Consider the following 23,248-nt stretch of genomic DNA (forward strand, 5'->3'; position numbering starts at 1 on the left):
AGATGTAATTCGCAATGTTCTCATTTTCCATTACGTTAACGCTTCAATAAGTTTATTGTTCTTCCTTCTCCTTTCAACTTCTGGGTGTAAGCTTAGAATTTAGATCAGGCTAGATTCCAGTAAACATGGTGCAACAGTCCGGAGCGAGTCCTTTTTCTTGAATCATTTCGCTCCTGTTCCTTTGGTGCAGTCATCCCACATCTCTCGCATAATTCATACGAGTAAATCATTTGCTCTTCCTGCAGGTCATATGTAAGCCGTAGAGTTTTTATACCCGCAACTCAGCCAACGAAGAAGAGTTCGATGAGAAGATGATGCCACAAATGTGCACAGTCCCGGATATTACAGTCCGAAGTGTGGCATTGCTGGTTTCTAAAGGAAGTGCTCCTATAATGCCGCGATGTTCATTATTGATCTTTATATTTATTTGCTACAATGTTTTATTCTCTTGTATTACTGAAATGTACGTTAGTTTTCTTCCTTCCTTGTTCCTCTGTTTATAGCGTAGCGTGCGTATTTATTTCTCAAAATTATTAACGGCTCTCGAATGTGTACTGTAGCTGCTGAGTTTTTTCTCTTCATGTAATGCTCTTGTGCCTACATTCCTAGGGAGTTTCTTGGGTTCTGTTTGACAATTTAATCCTTCGCTTGATCTAGCATTGCTATGCATTAGCACTAACCAAAGGGGGAGGGGTGTTTATTGTCAAAACACACTCTGAAATTTTCTGAGCGCTGCACTGGCACCTGCCTACCATCTGTCGGCCAATTTTTTTACTCATTTGTTTTAGACCGGCTGCGTACAACATCCCCCAAAAAATATTTCTGGCTGCACCACTAGCACGGCCAAAGCTTAGCGCAGTGGAATCGATTAAATGGGTGAAATATTTTGTTTATCCACCTGTCTAATTGTTCTGCTTGGCGTTAGAAGTTAACAAGCATGACAATATGAAGCATGACAAGTGCGAAAGGGCAGTAAAATACGCCGGTATATCACCTGCGGTAAGATTTATAAGGTCTCTTGGCTGTTTCCCGCGTGTTTGTGTTTGTTGCTAGGCGCGTTTTTACTGAACGATTCTAAAAGATGAGGCAATTTACACCACTCAAAAGAATGTATTCAGTTTAAAACATGCCAGTCTTTTTCTAGATCGCCTCTAGTGAGAAAGTAAACAGTGGTAAAGGTCGCAGAGGATTCTGTGCAGTACATTTGATGTTAAAGGGATCAGAGCCTCATAAGTGATTGAGTAAATTAGTTTGCTCTTATTAATCACAACAGCATTTATCTTAAATAATGTGCTCTCCCAAAGCTGTTTAAAACATTCTTAGTAAAAAGGATATTGCGCGGATAACACAGTGCACGTACCATAGCTATTCGCTATCTCGAGCGCAAACGCCAGTTAGATAAGCGGCTGCCGTGCTTTGAACGCAAATTTGAAATTTAGGATGAGAATATTGAGATACAATACTCGTTGCTGCGCACCTCCTCGTGGTATTTCTATTTCCTTGGTTCGTACCAGTCGTTAAAAGAAATTGCTGATTAAGCCTGCAGCAATGGAGAAACAGGCTCAGAAACTCGGGATAAAAGCAGTACATCAAGGCCGTTAAAAACCGCGCTATTAATGATCAAATCACTAGTGCAACGGATGTTTCAAGAAATATTTGAACTCTCTGTCTCCGTGTTTATTTGAGCAACGCCTCTGACTGCCCTGACAGTGTATTCTTATTGCACACGCTGTCTGTGAGCAGTATTCGTATAACATCTCTCGTATTACTTCCATACTTTACGAAAGAGCTGTGGGTTGATTTAAATATATGAAAATAGTCCCTACCTTCTTAGCATTGTCTGGGGGTGTCGTCCAGTGATTGTATCAAGTAATTCATTCTTTAACACATCTGTATGTAATATTCTAAAAATGACAGCCATAAGCAAAAATAAGAGCGCCAAATTTCTCAAGTGTTCCGACAAAAATAATCTATTTGTATATATATAAATTCAATAGTTAACGTCCCGAGTTCTTTTAACAATATTTACTGAAAGCCGATTCAACAGAAAAAAGCAATAAATTTTCAACACCCCTAAAAGCTAAAGTGACAACGCCCCTCCCGGCAGACCAGAATATTCGACGTTCAAACCTGCAGAAAATTCCTGGCCTGAAATTTTCTTAACAGCTATATTGAGGTCGTGTCAATATTGTTTGGAACAAATTATCTGCATTATCACCGGTATCGACCAGGTGCCGAGAAGATTAGTACCGAAGGAACATCTGCATCTATACAACATGTTTTTACTTACATAAGGGAACTATTGCGATCTGATCAGACCGAAATTAAAATTGCCTTAAAACATGTAACAGAAGTGAAAAATATGTCTTCTTCTACACAAGGCGCAGTTAAAAACTTTATACATTGTTAAATTTCAGTAGTGCTATGACTTCAAAATCCCCGTCTGTCATTACCTTTCCTGCGGCAACTTCTTTGACATAGCACGTCTTCTTTGAGACCAAGAGGCCGCACAAACAGGAAAAAAGTGTGTGTAGTTTATTCCAAAACTCTTTAATATTTACAAAATTCACAAGTTACAGTCCAGCTTGCCGTTTATCAATAACTTTCAGAAGTTGCACAAACTGCACACCTAAATAAGGCTTTATTTGTTTCTTAGTATTTTCGTAGGCGGAGAAAAATGTGCGAGCTGCAACGTTTATACTGATTTCAGGTGAATAGCGATCTATAAGTTGATAACAAATTTTACCTTTCTCTGTCTACTTTTATAGGATAGCTTTGTTTGTAAAAGCATTTCTTTTTCATATTTGTGCATTATTGACGCTCTTTAGATATTCCCTCGCTGTTAGTTTTCAGTTTGGTTGTGCAGAAAATTTATATTTCATAGTGGGTTATGCAGTTCAGTGTCATGGTCTTACTTTGCTGCCGTCTGTTTTGAGAGTGTTACACGGTCGCCTACAAAAAGTACAGCTTTTCTCTTCCTCGTCAATTTGTTTGAGGGATGCATCTTGAGCAGGTTTAAGAAACATTAGAGAAATATTTATCTTTTTTCAAAACCAGTCTGCTGCACCTGGAGAGATTTCGCACATGTTTTAATGCCTCCACACAGGGCTTGAGCGGAAAATGTATGAAATGACTGGAGACTTCGCGCTTGTGTCCCACTTTTACTGTCGAAACTTTTACCCCGCTTTCCAGCAAGTACAATAAATCAATTCGAAGTTTATGAAAAAAAAAACTAAATTTAGAACGTAGCTTCGCTACTGAAGAACCAAAAGTTCTACGGGGCAATAACCTCATAAAATCTCATTTATTCACATAGACTCTCATACGGTGCACATCATTATGATAAAATATCGCACATAATTTATGATAATGTACAAACACCAAGACCTTATTCAACTATATGCGACCTGTATGTGATTTCTGATGGGAATTGAGTGAGCTTGTGTGAGAAAATGGGAGGGTATTGCCCCCTACATTTTTTTCAGTAGGGTTGTGTTTTGAAAAAAAATAAGGATTCTGAATAAAACAGGTTGGAGCATTCGAATCAAATGAAAGTAAACGTGCACCATAAAACACTGCCGAGGCGTATGAAATTGTGAAATATTATCTACAGCTCTAGACATCGATGTTACGTATCTACTGAGTATGTATCAGCAGTTCTGACGTACCTACGGTATCAAGTGTTTCTCGATTAGTACTCCAGATTTTTATTGCCTGCTAAAATTGTAGGTTACTATTTGTTGTACTGCAAGTAGGTTTTCTGCATAACACGTTTGCGTATGCCAAGCAAAGGGTTGTAATATTATGCAATACATATGAGGACACAAAGGGCACGCTTCAGAAACTGGTGTCCGTTCGCGAGTGGTAAACTACATTTCTTTTACACTCCATCTCTAATAATTTAGGGCTGGTATCGAAAGGTACTAAACTTATAGATGCTTTGTCTACGCCTACCCACTTAGCCTCGTGCGGAACCGTCCATATCTCGTCGATCCAGCCACACTCGGTGCGTTTCTGGCCTCATTTCAAGATAGGCCACCAAAATTTTCGGTGATTGGCTGAGTCCCATTTAAGGTAGTGCAGGTTGGTTATCAAAGTGATTTAACAAAACTTTCGAGTAAAAATTTTTGAGTTGCCTTAAATAAATTTTGTAGTAATCTATCTAATCCAATTAATCAAACCATCCCTCAGCTTTACTGCCTTTTAAGGTGCAATACAATAGCGATAACTTTGATACATTGCATTCAAATCAAAATTGATGAAGATAAGGACATGCAACAACATGTGAGGCAAACAGGAAAGCGTGCAAATCATGAGGTATGATTAACCGTGCGGTGATAACTGTGAGACTGCATACTCGCTTCACACAAGAAATTATTTTTTCGAAGCCGTTACGTTTCGACAGATTTTTTTCTCTTAGCTTCTCAGAAGCTTCACATTAGATTTGTGGTTGGGTTTAAGTGGGTCTTTGGCAGTAGGACAAAATCATTTCTGCCATCTCATGTTCTCAACATGAGATGGCAGCAATGATTTTGAAACATACTTAGCTTTACAACTAGGGAGAGAAAACATTTAGAAGGAGTCCTACGCTATGTCGTTTTATGTAATTTCTTAAATATAATGTGAAAGAGTACTGAGGAATATCCAAAAACAGCTTCAGAGCTCAGCAGCGTCAAGCGGCACTGAGTGTATATTGACCATCGTGCTATCCGGCCATCGTATGATCAGAACGATAAGCTTATCACTGTTACTTTTCTGGTGAAGCACCGCCAGGCAAAATCTGCATTAACAAAGAGCGTAATGAATTAGAGCAAGATATTTCCTAAAAAAAATGCACGAACAATGGAAATGAGGTTTATAGAGAGACATGAAGTAATAAATGAATCCTGTGCCTATCATGACAGAGTGGCGAAGTGTTTCCGGCACTCAAGTGCTTGACTCAAGCTAGACCCAATCGCGAACCTTGTCCACTTTTCCTGGTAGGCGAAAAACGAAGGCACTTCAATTCTGTGCTATATCAGTGTACGGCGGAACTTCCTGAATGTACATATTTGCGGAGCTCTTCTTTACAGCTTCTCTCATAGGCCGAGTTACTTTTGGACGTCAAAACCAAAGCTGATCCTGACCTAAGCATAAGAATAAGTAGCTACTTTTTCGCGGTACTTCGCACAGTAAAAGTAGATGTTACAAATCTACAAAGGCAAAATTCGTTTTATAAATTCCTCTTTATTGACAAACCACTTAACTGCATTGTTGTTGCTTTTAAACAATCATATAAGTTTCTAGCGTATAGACCGACGCTTGTAACGTCAAAATTTCATAATATATAATACGCACAATTGAGCTAAAAGAGACTGGCAGGGCTTGCAGATATGTTCCGATATTGTATATGTTCAAGTGTTGGATGTCTCTGAAGCTCACTCAAATGACTAGCGCAGCCTCATGATAATATGTGCATTGAAGACGAATTTCAGAATCGAAAGATTTAATCAGCAGTGTTTATTGCGTCCTGAATAGCGCCTTCCCTGCTTAACTTGACGCACCCAAAGTAGCCAAGTAAACGTGTGGTGTATACAAGAGCCCGAGAACACTGCCTGCAAAACGACCGCGTAGCAAACCAGGCCCAAATTTCCAATAAATAATGTCACACACACAAAAAAATTAAATCTTCAAATGCCTTCACACGCTTTTTTAATGGCAGGTGACAGTGTTCTTCTTTGTGCCTTATAGTCTCCTGTCAAGACGCAAATAGTTCCGCTTGATAGATCATGTTTCGAATAGGAGTTTAATTTAGTTAATACGACAGCCTTCACATCAATCATGACCCATAATAGAAAAACAAGCTCTACCAGCGGGCAGCGCCCATGTGTTGAATAATTGATCGATCGGAAGAGCATAAAGTTTCCGAAAAAACAGTTCACCATAGGGAAAATGAAATAATATATGCAAAACTGTTTCAATATCGACGTACTGCATGGACGCCGCCTAATAATACGTTCATTCACGACCTTCTTCCTTCGGGAAAATGGATCGCTTTCTTCTTTTTGCGTGAAAGAAGATACCAGCGGAAAAACACAAAAAAATGTTTCATGAACCTACTAACGACCAAGAAAAAAGAAGGGGTCAAATTGTTTCTATCATAATTCGCTGTATTGTTTATAACAACCCGTAAGTTTGTAATCGACAGCAGTTGCGCACATGTACTTCCGCAGAGACGTTGACTGCCTATGATATATTCCACTTGTAATTTGGGAAAGTTATTCAATATTTTAGAACAAAGAATGCGAGCAAAAATGATGTTGCTCACCTGAAGTGAACATTCTCATGTATTAATGTATTTCGCTTCTTTTTTCTAAGCGTAGAATTTCTTGATGCGAGGACACTTGTGCAAGCATGCATGAAAGTGTAGGTCATCCTAATTAAAAATAAATATGAGATAATGTAAAATAGCGCGCCGAAATTGCTTGAAATATGAAGGAGCAACATGTAATTGCTTGTATGAAAAAGGAATAAATATACTACAGCTAGCTGAAACAGTTTTTAAAGGATGTTCTATCACAGAAAGAATATTAAATAAATCTTGAAAAGTAATTATACACTATGACATTATGTTATAATTACAAAGGGAACAAAATGTAGCGCACCAAGACAAGGGCAGAGAAAGAAGACACACACCGCGCTAACTTCCAACTAACGTTTATTCAAGGAAGAAAGAAGTCTTCTTTCTCTGCCCTTGTCTTGATGCGCTACATTTTGTTCCCTTCAATCATGTACCAACAAACCCAAGTATCTACCCTTCTTAGAATTACACCTTGTCACAAAGGTTTGGAGATAGACATCTAACTGATGCATAATCGTTTTAGCTGATCCTTTCTAGGTCAACACAGTATAATTTGAGGCCAGTTGCTCAGGCGAAGCGTTACGCTCAATAGAAACGTAACGAAAACGCGGGACAAAGAAAGGATGTTGGGCTTTTACATACTTTCAGTATTTGCGCATGCGTGTTGCTGAGGGCTGATGAGGCATTTTTGTTTAGTTTTTCATCGTTTCATTTCATTCAGTTGTAAGTGTAGCACCTGTCCTGTAGTCGCCTTTTCGCTACGTTTCTGTTTAGCATAGCATGTCTTAGTCCCCTATAAGAATGACATCACTTAAATAATTCGATATTCCACAAACGTGGTAACCAGTATTACAGCGGAAGCAGGTGCTGTTTCAAATACATGAAGGCTACAATGCCCACTGCAAAGCGAAATAGTGTGGTACAGTTTTACGCAAGGCATGAGTGGCTGCGGCGACATTACATTGAGAAGCCGGTCACGCTTCATTTTGTGTCTTATAGAATACTGTGAGAATGGTTTTCGATGATGTATTTGGCCACCGCGACCTATTTACTATGAGCTCTTAAACAGCAGTATCGGTAAGCAACAAGCGAAAGGAATGCGAAATAAACTATCGAACGACATATATTCACTTCCTTTTTTGAATAATATTTGCCGTCCAATATTGCTTTATTTCAGATAAAGCCAGAAATACCAGAATGTATATCTGCAGCTGTTCACGAAAGGACAGAGCAGGCCGGTTATATTGGCTATAATTATTGGACATTAGGATCTATTTTTTCATCTAAACACTTATGCAGCCGCCACTAGCTGTCAGAGATTTGTTATTTTAATGCAATCAATGCATTGCAATAAGTTTCATTGTTATTGCATTTGAACTTCCGCTATATTGTTTTATTTCCAAACATCAGATAAGTGAGCATGATAGGACGAGCGACCTTCCCAGCAGTAATGATACGAATCATGCTTCGGCGATAAATTATTTTGTAGCCATTTAATCACATATCTTCCACATATCTTCCACATGACCACATACTCTTTTGTTTCTTATTTCTATACATGTGTGCAACTCAAAATGTCTTGTTTGGTTTTTACTTCATGCCCTATTATTATTTTTTTAAGCCAGTAGTCGCCAAGAGTAAATTCAGTACCTGAAACAGCCATCGCCGAGTCAAGTGATGAAAAGCATCAAGCAAAGACGGGCCACGCCTGTCCCTTCCATCGCCATCACGCCTCGTCATTGTCGTCGATCTTTACCGTCTGCTATCTTTCACTTTACCGCCCAGCATCCACCTTCTCCCCCTCTGCACGCCCTGCTGAAGAAAAGTGACAGCTCCAAGTGTTGCCTTCGTTCGCGATTCTTGCTTTTCGAGGCCCCTTTTGCAATATACGTTCATCTCTTACTGGCGCAATCAGGGGCCACGTCTTGGGTTCTAACTGCGTTGGTCGATTTATGTTTTTTTTTTTTCTTTTAGGTTAACGTTCAGCGGCAGAGGTAGCGTATCAATCGATGATACTACGTCGAATGTGGCAGGTGTAGTGGCCGGATCGAAGGAGATCCCTTCGGAGTTTCATTCTGCCGTCTACTTGACAGGCATGCACTCAGAGAAGAGGCAGCAAAGTGGAGGTCGCACTTCGCTGGTTCCTTTTTCGTAACTCTTAACTTCTGTTGCTGAGCGGATGTTCTCTCAAAAGGGTTATCTGTGATAAGTGCTTCCTGATCTGTGCCTATGCAGAACATTCGCTTATCAGCCCCTGCCTTCGAGTGCGTATCCAGAAGATAGTCGACAACAAGCTTTGACAGCCGATGTTTCCGATGAAGAAAAATTGATGTAAATGTAGCGCGTAGTCATAAAAGCAGTGTATTTAGTGATATTCACGCAAATGTAATTAAAGAAACCTTGTAGATTATTTCACTTGGTCATAATCAGTGAAAGTAAATTTAAAATGGACGTCTGAACTAGTCTCAATATATCTAGTATATAATTGGCATAGTGCCTTTTTTATCTTTGCATTTGCAGTTGTAAACTTCTTTTATGTTTCAAGTTTATTTCATACATACAAAAAACGGAATGCAGTAATGGATCTACATAAAGCCGTTATGTTCCATATGCCCTAAAATTCGATCACCTGACTTTAGTCTAAATCTTTCAACAATACTTTGTAATCAAAAAATAAATTTTACCCTTTTTTCTAAGCGCTTGTGCACATGCTTATTAAAGGTGCCCTAATAGGTTTTTCTGAGTGCCTTGCACACTGCAATGTGGATTGCGGGGAAGATGACAGGTACACATTATGAAAGAGAACCAAAGATGGTTTGAGTGAGAGCCTCTGTTGGCGAACCAATCGAACTTGTCAACAAGGCGAACGAATCGATGGCTTAGCTTGCAAACTGAGGCTCCCCCTATATATTTTGTTCAATTCTCGTGCACCTAGCAGTATTCTCTTAATTTTACGTGGTTTCTGTATATTTCATGTCGTGCATAAAGGGGTTTTGAAAAGCCACATAGGAAATGAAGAAAACGATATACAAGGAAACAGTAAACCACCATTTTGCTCAAGCATGATTTGTTTCCTCAATTAGGATATTTCATTTCTTGATGTCAGGTTTCAATGTGCAATTTCGAAAGCTAAACGTTCTAGGGGTCACTTTGGACTGCTAAACTGCGGTGAGACGAAATCCTCTATTGCGCAGGGGTCTGAAACTTTTCATTATGGCACCTCTTTCTATCTTGTTCCCCTCCCAGCAATGCCACCGGCGAAGAGGCTCCAACAGCTAGTTCGAATAAAGCACGTATCTATGAACTATCTAATTCAGGTTTCCAACTAGCTAATAAATGAGCCGCCAGAACCAAAACATTTCTCGTCACGTAAGATAGATGCCATCCAATCAAAGTAGCACTTCTTCTTTGTCAAATCTCGAACTCGCAGAGTGATTCTGAGCAGCAATAACGCATTATGTGCTACTGGGTCACGTTTGTGTGATCGTGCGGCACGTGCTTTTCTCTGAATTTTGGATTATTCAAGAAAAGCACAGTGTGCTTTCTTGTTTAGAAGCAAACGGCGTGCATACTTCACATACATTCCTCAAATAATCTGGAAAGACGATCTAACGTCAACCTTGTGGTGCTCTCAAAAACTGTCCATGGGAATACTGGCAGAAACCATATCTTGAAAGGGACACAGACAAGAAGCTTAATCGCTTGGTGAGAATAAAAACGGCAGAGACCCAGTCAAGGGCAGGCTGACGACAACAAACTTTGTATTGCAGGCTTACTCCGCCGATGTCAGGCGTCGTAGATGAAATGGTAAATATTCCTGTCTTTAACTGAAAACGTGCTATTACGCCGCAATAAATGCCCCTTCGATAATGCCACAGCCAAAGCGCCAACGAACACCGAAATGCGATGTGAAAAGGCAGCCTGTTGCGTATTTCGCCCCTTCTTGGTAGCTGTTGTACACAACTGCACAAAGAATCATCGAGTGGATAATTTCTAAACAAATAATATTTATTGCTGCTAATCGCTCAAGCCTATCCTTGAATTTTAGGAGGCAAGCTTTAAAGTGTAGACCGACACTATTTTTGTAGAACAACTAGCAGCTGTCAAATAACGAACCAACACAGGAGGTAAATAGCACTGCTAGCAAATTGAACTAAATATCAGCATACATTTAATTTGCAGAATTGTGAGTGCGGCTGAGTGAACACTTTTGAGCACATTTAGTTTCATTATTCAGTTATTCCACTGTATTAGGCCCATAAACGCCTTAGATGGATATGCAGCAAAAAACCCAACACAATACAAATTATTCACTTCTGGTTGGGGAGCGCTAATAAGACTTCGTCGAGTCAAAAATACGCATGGCGAATTCTTAAAGAAGATACATTACATTTATTCTGGGAGCTTGCTACTTTAACGTAATCGGTTAAGGCACTGAAGAGGACAAAGATGCGCCATGCCTTTCAACCTTTCTGCAATGCAAGCTTAACTCTAAGAAAGACGTGACTCTGGGTTCCGTCGCCTTCCTGTGTCTCCTCAGGATCATACAATATCTTAGTACATGCAGGCTTTGTGGTAGTTGCAGGCCTTCTAATAATTTTAGCTTGTGCGCGGTCTCCAGCCTGACGCTGTTCAGATGATGGCCATGAATGATCTATGGGGGAACTGTCAACACCTGAGGGAATAGCAGCTTATTGCGCACCATTAGCAGTCTACGGTGCGTGTCAGGTCTGCTCCGTACATTCCGTGAGCTTAGGGCATGACCGCAATTGACCTATATGCCATTACCGTTACAAATGTAGCAGTAACAGTACCGATACTGTACCGTTGTTTGCCTCAGAATTGAAACAGTCTGCCTGCCACGTGACCTTTTGCGCAACACCTGGTCAAAACATCATGGTAAAATATAAAAAGAGAAAATTTTCAAATCAAATAAAAATGACACAACATCGCATAGGGTGCCACCGATCAGTTCCCATACATCCAATAGATTTGGTATTTCTTTAGCTAACTATCGATAGCCACGTTCGGCAGCGTTGAACGGCTTAGATCTGTTATTCTGTGTTCTGATTTACATAATGTTTACGTTTTCGACTGCGCAGAACAAAAGCCAATAAAATAATAATTTTACATCGGTTTCAGTTACGGTGCACTATCCACCTGCGGTTGTTCAAAACGTTAGTGTTCGACTGCTTAGCCCGGATTTGTGTGTTCGATCTAGGCTGCAGCGGCTGCGCTTCGATGGAGGTGGATCGCGAGCAGCTCCTATAATGTGTAATGTGAGTGCAAGAAAAACACCCCCGGCGAGAGCTATATCAGAAGCGCTACGAGATAGTCTACATCATGGCCAAAGCTCCTATGGGAATAACATTGCTCACAGCAGATATCCAGGAAATTGGCTGGAATACATAACTACCGATAGCGCAAAAACATGGACAGCAGGCAGCATAGGGATAGGACTGGCACGTGTTTGAACTCCTTGAATAGTGAAAGGAAATTGCCCGTATTTAATGAAAATATTTATAAATCCAGGAAATCCCAAATGCGAATGCGCCCACAAAACTTTAAACGAAACAAATCTAAATAAAAATACAAACACTGCATCTAACTACAAAAGTAAAGCCCGGAATCTATGTATCAAACTAGTGTTCACGTGTCCAACGCAACAACAGTCGCGTATTCAGCACAAAACACTGCTCAACTGACACGCTTTGAGTCCACGGCTTCGCTCTCTCATTAGATTTAAACAGTCCTCAAAAATAATTCTTTATATAATACTACCTCAGACAGACGACTGGCACAGGTATCACCATGAATCATTAGGTAAAACTATTTCATAATTTCGCTGGGTAGCTTATCTTTACAACTAAAAAGAAATATTTTACTCGAAAAAAACACCAGGGTTGCTGCCAAACGAATGACACTGATGGCAGGATCGATAAATGAAACAGAAGCGTCATTGTCAGAAAAATAACTTTCTTAAAGTCTTTATTTGATGTATCAACTGGTCTGTCCAATTTTCCCGCCACCGCAACAGAGTCGCAGCATTTACATATCACCTTTGCATGAAATGAACTTAAGACGTGCAAATTAACCTTACATCCACCTTATTTACTTCGTGAACTAGTCATATTTTCGCTGCGTATATGCACAAATACTACCCAGTGTTATGGGTGCACAGAGGAGAACCTTTGCACCATAACTATCCCCTATCTTCTTTTAACCCATCTGAAAATGTGTGGACATATGACACAAATGCTATCTTCTAATCATCGAGATTATTGAGCTTCCATATGCCCCTTTTGTCATTCTCTTTATTTTTCGCACTCTTAATTTATATGGGGTTAGGGTAACCGCTATGGTTTATTCTATCCAGCGGTAAATAAACCGTGTTCTCATAAACAATTTAATTGGTCGGAGCGATGACCCGAGTAAAACCCAAAATGTTACCCAACGGGGGCGTGCAATTTATGGCCTGGCTGTATTTTTCGAAAATTAGCAGTAATGTTACTGTACTGGACTGCGCATGTAATGTGCATTTGTTTATTTGTTTTGGTGTTCTTACTGCGTGTTGCAATGAATTTTCTCATTTGATAAAGATCATCTGTTATGTCTTTCTTCGTCTCTGTCCTCGTTCATGTAGTGCCCAGATAACACGGATTGCTCCTGCTTGTACGCTGTTAACACGAAGTGTCGAAAGCCTCACAATAGTTCTTGTAATCGAAAGAGAAATAACTAAGAGAATGATATTGGGATGAAGCGCATTAGTAAGGTACTCAAACATTATTACTATCAGCTTACCGATATCACTCAAGAGGAAAGTGTATTGCAGTTGTATCCTACTGGTGCTGACCTATGGGGCTGAAACATGAAGGTTAACAAAATGGGTTCTACTAACAAAACGATGAACACAAAGCAGAGGACCATGAAACTGAAAATGGTAGGAGTAACATTAAGAGATAGGAAGCGTGGAGAGTGCGTAAGAGAAATAAATCAAGTTACCATTCAACTCGAAACGAAAAAAAAAGAAATGGGCATGGGCAGTACATGTAGGTCGAAGAGACGACAACTGATGAGAGAGAGAGAGACATTTTATTGGCAACAGGAGATGTCTGCCTGGTGGTAAGCCTAGCATGCTACTCCTGATGAGGGTTGAGGGATGAGGGTGACAGAGTGTGGGAGGGGAAGGGGTAATAAATGAGAAAAAAAAAGAGAATCGGTGTCGCACACTTTCACACGCACATAAGCACACACAGATGAGTTTTAAAGGGTATTGATCAACCCTGTGTCCTTAAGAAAAGTTAACTTTCACACGCACATAATCACACACAGATTATTTTTAAAGGGTATTAATCAACCCTGTGTCCTTCAGAAAAGTTAGTAAGGCCTTGGTAGCCCTCGCAGCAGACGATCCGTCCCACCAAGGACCCAGGACATGTTCAAGGCGCAAGGTTGTTTCTTTAGGTAAGCTTAAATTATTGCGCAGTGTCCTGCGATGTGCAGTAAACCGTTGACAGGAGGTTACCAAATGTTCAAAATTTTCACACACATCACATGTAGAGCACAGAGGCCTGCTCGCTATGCCTATTTTATGTAGGAAGTAGCTTGTGTATGACACATTTAAGCGGATTCTGTGTAGACAGTTTCGATGCCACCTGTTCAAATTGTGAGGAATTCGAAAGACGCAAGTGGGATCTATTCGGTGTAGAGGTCGATATTGATGGTTCGGGTCACACCACAGAGAGCGTTGTAATCGCCATGATTCAGTTGCTACAAGTCTTGCTGCATCTCTTCGTGAGAATGGTATTGAAATTGTCCTTGTGGAATCTTTTAGTTCTTTTGCAGCGGCGTCTGCGAGGTCGTTGCCCGCGATGCCGCAGTGAGCAGGTAACCGCTGTAGCACAATGCTGTGACTCAGGTCATAGGCCTCTGTGTGTAGCTTATTTATGTCAATGACGAGCTCTTCCTGAATTCTTGACGATTTAAGCAATTGTAGTGCAGCGCGACAATCGCTGAAGATAATCCATGCTGCAGGGCGTTGTTGTAGAATATATATAATTGCTTCTCTCAGAGCTGTTAACTCAGTAGCCACAGCTGAAGTGCGATGACTGAGTGTTGCCGAGATTGTGGTGTGCATTGATGGTATCCACACGCCGATGGATGAAGAAATAGCTGTGACAGAGCCATCAGTATAGATGTGGCAATGATGACTGTAGCGTGCACAGATGTGCTCAAGGGCGAAGTATTTAAGTGCGGGTCCTGGGGTGTGGGCTTTTCTTTTGATGCCAGGTATAGTTGTCGAAATCTGCCATGAAGCAAACCTTCATGGTGGGAAAGATGACGGTACTGCGCGTTAATATTGCGCAGGCAGTAGATTGGAGAGTGATGTCATGCTTTGCTCTGAAAACGGGTGGGTAGGTTCACGTGCAAAGCGCAGCTGGGCGCGAAGCAGCTCCTGCGGTATCAGCACGGTTACAGATAGACGTCTGCTCTCCGCCAGAGTGCCCACTGTGGAAGTGTTTTTTGGAAGACCAAGGCACACTCTCAAAGCTTTGGCCTGCATGGCTTCAAGTAGTTTAATGCTTGACTGCGAGAGGCCTTGAAGAACAGGGAGGCTATAACGCAGAAGACCTTCACAAAGTGCTCCATAAAGCCGTAATAAGGAATCGGTAGAGCAGCCTCTTCTGGTCGTTGAGAGCATACGGAATATAGATACGTATGAAGAGAGTTTGGTCTTAAGTTGTTGAATGTGTGGTGACCATGAAAGAGACCTATCAAAGGTCACACCTAGAAATTTTTGATGGTTGACATACGGTATAGGAGTGCCAGCAACTTTCAGTACATAACGGGAGAGATCACGTCGTGAAAATGAAATTGCTGCGCACTTTTCTGGAGATATAACAAGACCTCGCTTGTTTAAAAATAAAGCAATGCCAACTATTGCTTTTTGTAGCCGAGCATGCACAATGCGCCTGTTTTTTCCGGAGCACCATATGCAGATGTCATCTGCGTAGAGGGAGATTTGAACAGTAGGTGCCAAGGACCTGTCCAAACCAAGAAGAGATATATTGAAGAGAGTTGGACTTACATGTCATCCGTTGACATGTAAATGGTCCTATCACGAAGATAGTCAGAAAGCCAGTTATACATTCGTCCAGCAATGCCAATTGAACGCAAGGCTGAATGAATCGCCTCGTGCGTGACATTATTAAATGCTCCTTTAACGTGCTCTGATAACGTGCATTATCAAATGCTCCTTTGCTGCGCCTGACACAGTTGGCAAGAGCAATAACATTATCAATACTGCTTCGGCCTTTTCGGAAGCCAGACAATGATGGTAAATTCCCCTATTCATCAAGTCTCAGGTAAGGCGTGAATGAACCATTTTTTCCATCAATTTCCCAACACAGCTTAGCAGTGCAATAGGACGATAAGCGTTTAGATCAATTGATGGCTTACCAGGTTTAAGAACGGGTACTACGCGCGCAGTCTTTCAGCTCTTTACAAGGCTGCCAGCTATCCAAGAGTTGTTATAGATGGTAAGCAGCTGAGTTTTGGCTTTTCTTCCAAGACGCGACAGCGAAGTGTAGCTAACATGGTCAGGCCCTGGGCAAGATCTTTTGTTGATAACTGCTAGCGCAGCTTGAAGTTCTTCCATAGTGAACAATTCGTCTAGGAAAGAAGTGTTGGGCGACGGGACAAAGGTGGGGAGCACATTTTGCAGTGAAGGAGCTGCTAATGGAGCAATCACCTTTGAACAGAAAGTCTCTGCTACATGAAGTCAAGTAGTATTGGCATTTAGAGCCACGTACTCGAAAGGATGTAGTTGTGAAGAAGACAACTGATGGTCTCTAAGAGTAGCCATTAGGATTCCAAGACAAAGTAAGCGCAGCAGGGAAGGAAGAAAATGAGGTGCGTGGATGAGATTAAGGAATTTTTAAGGGTCATGGGGATGTAGCTAGCACAGGACTGGGTTAATCGGAGGACAATGGAAGAGGTCTTCACCCTGCTGTGGGTATAGCCCAGCTGATCATGATGATTCGTCTCCTATGGGCGCTGGTCTGCCGCATGAACTTACAACTGCCCTCCAAACAGGCACAGCCGATCGCTGGTATTACAACTTGGCTTTTTATTTATATAGAGGGTCTCCGTATATATTTTCTGAGTCTTGCAAAGCAAGGCTAGTGTGGCCATATTTAAGGTGCTCATGGATGTTATGCTGTTGAACGTGTTTTTGGGAGTAGTCGAAGTCTGGAGTGGCTCGCGGATGAATTTTTAAGTGACGCAAAACTCTAGGACAGTCCTTAATGCTCTCCGCTAGTCTCAATACTACCTCTATATGTGAAATCATAGGAAGTAAACTGCCGTTACAGGTTCAAAGTGACAGCATGGTTTGAATGGGTCTGGCCGATGGCCCCTTTGTTGTTATGGATGTCAAGAAAATAACACTCAGTACTACCTGCTCACTACAATTCTACGCATCCAGCGGTTGCCTTGGATGTTCACTAACATTAAGCCACATGATATGTTGCAGAAAATGATGTTTTATAGCTTTCGTTTTTTCTTCATAGTACTCCTAAAGAATATAATGAAAGAAGTAGATTTCAGTATGAGGTTAAGGATATGTTCAACTCAAGTATCCAGCCCAAGTATATCTTTCTTCCGTTACTAGCCATTGATCAATCCCGAAAAGAGGAGAGGAGAATAGAAATAATAGTCCGCAATAAAAATTTACATTGCAGACGAACAGAGGCTACTTTGCAAATGATTGTTATTGCACAGAAGAGTACATCACTTATTCGATCAATCCGCCACTCATCACCTTTCTACCATAGAGTGTATACTGCACACAACGGATGCCTTCAGACACAACAATTGGCAATGATAAGGCTTACCTTACTTACATGTGGTCCGTGCTGTGGGATACTTGTTCGTGCGTCTATATCACTATAGCACGCCAGCGCAGAGCACCTGAGATTTTCTAATGTGTTGTCCTTGTATCTCTCAATTTGCAGCAAAGGAAGCAATGGCTTGCAAGAGCTCTTCTCATGACTTGTAGGACAGTTGGAAACTTACCTTTTTTATCAAGCCATCAAAAAGGGCGACAATCTGAATTTATGTACTCTGTCCGATATTTGTATGTTCACGCACATACAGGTTTGTTTCGGCCATTCTCGGAAGTTTAATTTTTGTTTTCTCTATTTAATGCATGTGGCACTCTGAATCTTGTAGCTTCCACTCAATTACCAGTCGAAGTAAGTGGGCTTTTCTGAAATAGAATAAATTGGATTACGGTGCCGTCCTTTCGGGTTTAGTCCAAAAGTGCTGGAATTTTCTTTCATAGGTGTCAAAGAGATAGCGGCTTTTTTTCTTTGAAGCAAGCCACTCGTCTTCTAAACAGCACTCCGGGCACGTCGTGAATGTGGAAAGCATTAGAAAACCAGATATCTTCATCGGCACTAAACTTCAGCTTCGTTGATAACACAAACTGTTGATAACTTAAGCTTTGTTGATAACAATAAAATACTGATCAGTGATTTGGACACCGCGAAAAATAATGAATTTTAGCACGACCTTCGTAATGGCCGTTTGTTGGCATTATGTGTCTCCTATATATGTTTGTTGCGATATATGTTTTAAGTCATTCATTACCGTAAAATTTGCAATCACGAGTGTTTTGAGTCGAGAACTCTAGAATGGTACTTGTTGCCAGTCGGTCAGCGTAGAGCAATGTCTAGGATTTTTTGCTCCCTACCTGGCCACACACATAAGCATTCTGGGCATCCAATTTCAGAGCCAGAGGTTTGCAGATTCAGGAAGAAATCTCTAACTCATTTTGACATGAACCATATAATACCTGGTTTAGGGCGCATGCTTTATATTTTCAGCCCAATATAATACCGGTAGTATTCATCGCTCTACTTCTCTTTAGATGAAGCAGGCGAAACCATCTCTCACGACAATTTCTTTACACACTTAGATCTGTAGGTCCTTTACACATTTAGGATCTGTACAATAGGATCTGTAGATATACTTCTGTTCAATATGATCTATACACCTTGCATAAATTTAATGAGGCTATGTACTATAGTCTTTTTTTTTTGTCTAAGCTCCCTCTGTTGATAGGCCACAGGTGGTCTACATAAAAAGGAAAGGGAAAGCGTAGCTTAAATGTCTCTACAGATAAAATCATTTAAACAGAAAAATAACGCGTGGGAGCGTTGTATGGTGCTTCATCTTTCACACCGGTGCATGTGCTGCTTGATCTTCATTGTTGTCTCTTGTAGATACCCATCGTCATGGCTGAGTGTGATTTTATTGCGATGTTCGCTTCGGTGTGCGGCCCGGGCTTCAGGTTTCCAATAAACGTAGTCCGCCTAGCACGTCTTTACAGTATATTTAACCTTAGTTATTCAATATACAAAATCAATATGCGTATAAAATGACAGGGCTACTCAACTTGACAAATTACATGCAAGACTCGTCCGAGCCAGTATAAAAGAGTACACAAATACAAGAAGATAATACATGTAGACATATAACAATACGCACGCGAACCTGAAAATGTTCGTTTATTTCCAAGATGTAGAAATCAACAGGGAAAATACAGCGGGGATTTCTACTCTTTTCCAACTGCTTCTTCGCTCCATCGTATTTTCTTTTATGAGGCATTGACTAATGTACAAGAATAAAGGAAAATACTCACCACACACTGGAATTAAACGGAGAATGCGCCAAGTCCGACTAGACAGGAAAAGACCATCACGCTTAGAATAATTTTGACATATAGCTCTCTTTTAAGACATTTGTATTGGTATACTAGATATCGTTGCTCTACGCCGTTCATGATATGGAGAAATAAAAAAACAATCGCACTTTCTAATGATACTGTCGGTAAAATAGGCAGTCAGCTGCCATACATTATTTTGCCATTACTGGAGCAATAAAAAAAACAAGGTACTTCTGAATATTTCGTTTTCCTGCATTATTTTCAAATAAAAAAAATCGCCGCATCACACCCACGCCATTATGGCAATAAATGTTTTATTGTAAGCCCGCCTTTGCAAAATTTTGATTTTTGCACAGGAGTGGTTTTTTTTCGTTCCAATGGACTTGGTTTTCTTCGTGCGCGTTTTATTTGGCATGCCCACATCTTCTTTGGAAGCGATGAATGCTTTCGCAGTTTTTAGTTGAGTTGATTTTTTATTTTTTGTTGTAGATTATAAATAAGTTCTTTTCAGTACACCACGTGTTATGTTTACAGGGCGAGATCATTCGCAAACTTTGTACCCAAATAATACCAGTGTCATGAATAGTATTACCATTGCCGCAAAAAAGTTCTATGGCCATTCAGAAAAGGAAAACACCAATAAACAGCAACACGCTGAATGGCACCTAGGTGATATAGACCCGTCTTGAACACTTTTCAAAACGTCTATTGCATGTCGTTGTAAATCTATTTCAAACTCTTGAAGTGGGCAGTCGAGCCCAATCTGATAAGGTAGATTTTGAAATTTCATATATTATAATGTATTCAGAGTAACTTTTTTACTTGCTGGTGGAGACTGTATGAAGACTTTGGGAAAAAGAAAGAACATTAGTTGGGGGTCTTGTAGCACCTAAGCTCCTACTGTACTCAGGTATGCCTAAGGTAAAAGCAGATGATTGTGCGCGTTGTATCTACAGGTGCTTCCAGTTCACTGACACTAGGTCAACCACTACTTAGGACAGAGAAATCACCTTCGTTTCATTTGCAAAGGTACGTTAAGTGAGCTCAATAACACTTCTGAACTCTTTTCGTGCAAAATATTCAGCAATATGTGAGTCGCAGACACAGTTACGATTTCATCTGTAGAGAGCTATGTCTTTTTTAGACATATATATGTAAGGAAGGGTGTGCTTCATCTGCGCATTCGCTTGAATCGGAGCATATGAAGAATTATGACAACATGTAAATATGCCAGCAAATTGGCGGACTGAAACACGATGGCGGGGAAACATTCTCCAGGACACAACAGGATAGAAAGCAGATCGTTTCAACATCTAGCACAGAATGTTCTCCGGAAGCCACTACTGAAGATTCACGACATCTAATGCGACTCAGATATCATCGTTAACATCAATTATCTGTGTTAATCATTGTCAACAGCAACCACATATAACAATGAAAACTGTGAATAGTGGTCCGCATGTATTGATTTAAAGCTCTACCTTAGGCAAACATTGTTTCACGTGGACACCTAGGTAACAGCGGTCTGAAGAATACGTAAAGCATCTTCCAACGTTCATGTAACTGCAAGCGATTTAATGGAATCTCATTGATTTTCCGCAGCCACACAAAAATAATCATCATACAAGCAATACACACAAAACCCGCTGAAAAGCATCAGAACATACCAATTTTGATTACTGAAGCATTTTTGATCATCACGTGTAAAACAATATACTATATATGAGATTGCACTGTTCGTACAGAAATAAACTTCTCATCCAGAAACAATACATCGGGAAAAGTTTCATAGAGCCGGGTATCTTTCAGAGAAACAACTATTTTCTGGCTTAACATAGTGCCATCATTGAGCACATAGAACCTATAATCATAGCAATGCAAAACCTAGTTCGCATGCCGTGGTTCTAGGCAAAAAGAAGGCGATCAAAATTATTATACACTTTCACGTGCGCATCTTCAGCCCTCAATCGCCGACGGCAGAAAAAACTGAACATATAATGGTTGCTGATTGCTAGGGATGGCAATTATGAAAACATATTAAGAATGGCTCGGTTACTACAAACATTTAGAGCAAAATCAGAGAAAACAAAACCTTTTCTGTCGTGTCTGGAGCAACTTTAGCCCCATTTTGTGTGCAAAGTTCGCATGACGAGCTTCATTGTTGTTGACGCCAACTCTGAGAACCAACTGCACAAAACTCTCTACTGAAAGGATAACACACACAATCACAAATTGTCACCGTTGAGAACAAATCCAACAGTTGCGCGAGCGTCTTACTTGAAACACTACGAACAATTAGTTCATTCTGAAGACGGCAAATGCAGATTGATTCACACAAATCCCACCACTGTGCGCCCAGAATCGATTTCTATTTCACAGTATTCTTGCCATACGAATGTATCCATTCATCGTTCAGGCATTTCTCACCAAGAATAGGCTCCAGAGAAAAGGCAGAAATAATGTTGTTGGTACGTTGCGAACCGTTATGATTTTGTCCAGGACAACATGATATTGCCCAAGACGAAATCTCTCCTGAAACATTCCAACAATGTACCGTGGAGACAGCATGAGTCGCGGTTCAGAAGGGAACCTGTGGCGCTCTAGGATAAGCAATTACTATGTACAGTAAACTTTTAAAGGTAACCAGGCTTATGTAAAGCTTGAATAGTACCAACAATATTTAGACCCACCACATTTGAAGCGTCCATATCAGTGCTGCGATACGCAGAAAAATGCAAGTTTTTTTCACACTGATAGTTTCAGGAATGCACCGATAGAGACGGAGGTAGAATAGGAAGGTAATGACAGCTTGAAGGTTGTTTTACTACTCATATCTGCGAACACTGGTTTCAAATAGGCACCCTTTGTGCTTATGCTGAAGTTAACCAAGAGAAGCCTGACCGGCTTCTAAACATAGTGTTTCACACAGGCTGCGCGTAACATTGCACATCAAGGAAACAGCGGAGGCAAAGTAGTGGCGTTGCTCTCAGATATGACTTGACTCGGTCGAGTTCCTTGCTTCTCACTTTGAATATGCTTATTATGCTCATTCTGGTTTTGATGCACGTCAACTCTGGAGAGCCGGAGATCTCCAGGTGACGTCCACCATGGTCAGGCCCATGAGTGGTGGTTGTTCGTCCTCCTTTCTAGCAGCTGTCCTCCTCCATTCGCACTTCCTCCACCGACTGCTCCGTTTCCGTTGCCTCTTCTCCCGCAACGCAAACACAAAAGGTCTCGAAACGCCCGCCGGAAGTCATGGTGGAAAGTGACGTAGATAACAGGGTTGAGTGCCGAGTTGGTGTAGCCTAGCCAAAGTGCCAAACTGTGGGTGAGTTCCGGAAGAGGCGTTCCTCCTAACGGCCTCACCAACGCTAAGGCAAAGAAAGGCAACCAACAGGCCGTGAACGCCGTCAGGATGATCCCCAGCGTTATAGAGGCCTTGCGTTCTCTGACGGCTACCCTTAGGCTCCGGGTACGTGGACCCGGCCTTGCTCTGTGCTCAGCCTCGACGACTTTCTTCGCAGCTCGGTGGATTCTCCAATACATGGAAAGCATAACCACCAAGGGTATGTAAAACGCTCCAAGAGTAGCGTACAGCTGGTACGCCAAGTGCTGACAAACCAGGCATGTAGGCATCTCCGGTGTCCCGTGCTCATTCCCCAACACAAGTAGAGGCGGCACACTGATGAGGGCAGCAAGAAGCCACACGGCTCCAATGCAAGCCCAGGCCCTTCGAGCCGTACGCCGCACACCATATGTCAGGGGCCGTGTGATGGCGAGGTACCGGTCTACGGAAATCATGCACAGGTTCAAAATGGAGGCTGTGCAGGAGGCCACATCCACGGACACCCAGGCGTCGCAGGCCGCTCTACCCAGGTCCCAGCGGTGGCCGGTAAGCTCTAGATGCAAGGCGGGAGGCATGACCAGCAACGCCACGCACAGGTCCGAGGCGGCCAGGGATACCAGCAGGTGGTTGGAGGGGTGCCGTAGGCGGCGCACGAGGCAGACGGAGAGGCAGACAAGCGCGTTGCCAACTGCCGTTGCGACGATGAGCGCGCCTAGGCACACACCCAAAGCCCAGGCACTCAGCGTGGTAGGGGACACGGCACTCAGCCGCCGATGCTGCTGTTGCTGCTACTTCCGCTTCTCTCCAGAGGCAGAGGATACTGCGGAAATCA

At 41.6% G+C, this 23,248-nt stretch overlaps 1 pseudogene; it reads right to left on the minus strand.

Annotated features, from left to right (window-relative positions):
* Positions 1-22,090: 22,090 nt before the first annotated feature.
* On the minus strand, positions 22,091-23,006 carry LOC146176761 (5-hydroxytryptamine receptor 1 pseudogene; annotated as a pseudogene).
* Positions 23,007-23,248: the final 242 nt, after the last annotated feature.

Source organism: Amblyomma maculatum, chromosome 10, assembly GCF_055883805.1.
Source record: "Amblyomma maculatum isolate TAMU_Amacu chromosome 10, ASM5588380v1, whole genome shotgun sequence".
NCBI classification, from domain to species: Eukaryota; Metazoa; Arthropoda; class Arachnida; order Ixodida; family Ixodidae; genus Amblyomma; species Amblyomma maculatum.